Genomic DNA, 3,489 nt, shown 5'->3' on the forward strand with positions numbered 1-3,489 from the left:
AGAGCCCCTCGAAATGAACGGAGCGGCAGGTCGGCCATGTGAACTGCCGCTGTATTCATCTCTATGGGAGTTCCAGGAATAACGGAGCACTGTGCTGCTGTAGAGACAGAGGATTGGCAGTACAAGGGGCCTGCGAGGGGCCTACGAGGGGTACGGTTCTACCCACCAACATGGATGCAATAGTATCAATAAAGTTTTTTTTTTTTTTCAACAAGCCCCTTCGATAGCACGGCGGGGGGGCCCCCCGCCGTGCTATCGAAGGGGCTTGTTAAAAAAAAAAAAAAAGCATTGCTGGAGATATGGTGTACCATAAAAACAAGTACCGCTATAACACTTTCCTCACAATAGGAGCCAACACGACCCTGAAGGGCTGATTCTGGACACTGACGGGGCGGGGTTCGGGGTCGGTGTGTTAGATCCGTCTGGAGAGGGGGGGGGGCGTCTGCAGCAGCTCTCAGTGAAACCACACACTTCCTTACATTCCATAGCTATGTAATGTCATATGGGCATATAAAGAAGCATGTTCTCTCAAAGAGAAGAGCGCCACCCTTGGCAGTGTAAGGCGTAAAATGACACAAACAATACATAATATGCGGGTGTAATAGATTGTAGCCTCTATGTCCTGGGGGGGAGCAGATGGAGCATTGTAAGTACACAGTGGTAGGGAGGTGTTATTACAGTTTGGGACCTGTAGAGGGAGATGGCGAGCACTTTTTTATCGACGGGAAGCGCTTTACGACACGCTGGAAAGTCACCTTCACAAAAAAAAAGCTAATCTTTTCACTCCTTGGAGATAAGGGGCGCCATAGATACCTGGCGAATACTCATCTCCATCTAAAAGATGCGCATTTCTCACAACTGGAAATGCGTGGGAGGTGATGGCAGCTGGTCGGCATAGTGCCGGCCATGTTGGTGAATACCAGCTTGGGTTATCTGAGATTTTTTGGGGGACTTTTAGAGAATCCATTGAAAAGCATGATCATGGCCCGATTTTGTGATTAAGGCCTCTTGCACGCGAAAGTTTTTTTTTAATTCCGTTTACGTTCCGTTTTTTTGCGTTCCGTATACGGAAGCATTCATTTAAATGGGTCCGTAAAAAAAAAAAAACTCTGCATGCATTCCGTTTCCGCATTTCCGTTCAAAGAGAGAACATGCCCTATTATTGCCCGCAAATCACGTTCCGTGGCTCCATTCAAGTTAACGGGGCTGTAAAAAAAAAAAAAACGGAACGGATACGGAATGCATTCGTATGTCTTCCGTATCCGTTCCATTTTTGCGATCCGTCTATTGAAAATGTTATGCCCAGCCCAATATTTTCCATGTAATTACTGTATACTGTAGTTGCCATGCTTCCGTTTCCGTTTGCGATACGCAAAAAAAAAAACGGAAACCAAATGGAAAAACGAAACAGCAAAACGGAACAGAAACACTACTGTAACAAAAAAACGGAAAAAAGGATCCGTTTAAAACAGACCGCAAAACACTGAAAAAGCCGCACGGTCGTGTGCAGGAGGCCTAGGGGGGTTAATTAGGGAAAAAAACAAAAATATCTGATAATAGGAAGCAAATCAAATAGGATTTTTTTTCACTTCCCCATAGGAAAGCATGAGGAAGGATCACCAGCAGGGGGCGCTGATATCTGGCTGACTGTTTATGGCTGGTTGCTCTTGGTTACGGCAGTGCTACAATGTATCAATTTAAACTAGCCTATCCTTATAATTGATGCTTTGTCATTATTTTTTAAATATTTTTTATATTTTCTAACATGGCAAAGAAATGTTACCCAGGGCATCAGATTCCAAAAATTTATAGAATTATCACTAGATTAAAGGAATTCAGCATGTGGCGTTTATCCTGTAGAGAAAGTGAATACAAGGTACTTACTAATATATTGTGATTGTCCATATTGCTTGTTTCCATGGTTATGACCACCCTGCAATCCAGCAGTGGTGGTCGTGCTTGGAAACTATAGAATGTGTCGGCAGATAAGAACCATTGGGCCCATCTAGTCTGCCCAATAACTATGGGAAAAGGCGCTCGCAAGGTCCCGGCCACCAGAGAGGTCGGCGCTTTTTTCCTGTAGTGTCCAAGCACGACCACCGCTGCTGGATTGCAGGGTGGTCGTAACCATGGAAACGAGCAATTGGAAAAATGAATCCAGCCAGAACAGGAAGCAATATGGACAATCACAATACATTAGTAAGTGGCTTGTATTAACTTCCTCTACATGATAAGTGCCATTGGCTGAAGCGAGAGGACCCCTTTAAGCATCAGCTTTAGGGCTCATGCACACGAACCGCGTCCAATCCGCATTTTTTTTTTTGCGGATTGCACGCGGCCCCTTTCATTCCTACGGGTTTCTGCAGATGTCGTCCGTGTGCTGTCTGCAACCATCTATCACAGAACACGTCCATATAGTCAGTTCTAGAACTAAGAGCGAGTAAAATGCGGATTACACGCGGAGGACGTCCGTATTTTGCAGATCCGCGGTTTGCGGACCACAGCCTTAACCTATGTCTCTACAGGCAAATACCCTGCGTGGAAAGTAGTCGACTAAAAAGCAAACGGTACGTTGTAACAACGCGACCTTCTAAACACAAACAAGACATAAAATGTAAAAAATAAAAAAACAGGAAAAATTAAAAAAAAAAACGGGTAGAAATTGACAGCGCGGATAATTACCTTCAGCACCCGGTGTCTGCGTCCTCCTCTCACCCAGTTTCGACAGGCTGACGCTTGTAGGGTGGCAGCGCGCCGTGCGGATATTCTCTAGCATGAGCCCCTGTCATATTTTCTTACCTAGCTGCTGTCTAAAAATAAAAATAAAAAAATTCTCAAAAACAGCAAAAAAAAAGAAAAAACAACAACTAAGAAGAGTAGAATTGTAACTGGTTCCCACTCTTGCTGTCTACGACAGTAACACCTAACGCTGGCACTAGGCTGAGGAGCGTCCCCCTCCCTGGCTCGCCCTGTGCTGGAGTCCTGGGTTATGCCCCTCTAAGGCCTGCATCCTCCCTTTTGTATTACCAGCCCCCCCCCCCGACCCCCCAGCCTGGCCTCACACCTGTCTGTGTCACTTACGGTCTCAGGCCATTCTTGCGCCTCCTGTCTATCTCAATCAGGGGCCTGACAAGCCAGCGAGTGCTGCTGTAAAATGACACCCCCTCAGCTGTCTCCCCGTATGACGGAATAGCTCTGCCTTTTGCAGAGGGTGAGGGACAGCCGAGCTTTTGCCATTTATAGGAATAAAAAAAAAAAAGGGGCAACGGAGGAGAGATTATAGAAAAAAGCGCAAAAAGCGCAAATATCGCGTCGTGTCCGATAGGATTCCAGAACACGAGACGATAGAAACACAGAATTTTTTTTTTTTTTTTTATATTTTTATATTATTGGATTTATTATTTTACAACACTATTGGGTTGATATGAGACTTTTTGATAATTTGCATAGATTTTTTCCCATGATGCATTGTCTGCAAATAGGTCTCCA

General features: G+C 45.0%; 1 long non-coding RNA gene across 1 annotated transcript in view; it reads right to left on the minus strand.

The window, feature by feature from the left end:
- Positions 1 to 2,873, minus strand: part of LOC120997213 — a 10,681-nt gene extending 7,808 nt beyond the window's left edge. The window contains exon 1 of the long non-coding RNA XR_005778118.1: positions 2,683 to 2,873. This is a non-coding gene — a long non-coding RNA (uncharacterized LOC120997213). The remainder of the gene's footprint in view (positions 1 to 2,682) is intronic.
- Positions 2,874 to 3,489: the final 616 nt, after the last annotated feature.

The sequence above is a fragment of the Bufo bufo genome, chromosome 4 (genome assembly GCF_905171765.1).
Source record: "Bufo bufo chromosome 4, aBufBuf1.1, whole genome shotgun sequence".
Classification (NCBI taxonomy): domain Eukaryota; kingdom Metazoa; phylum Chordata; class Amphibia; order Anura; family Bufonidae; genus Bufo; species Bufo bufo.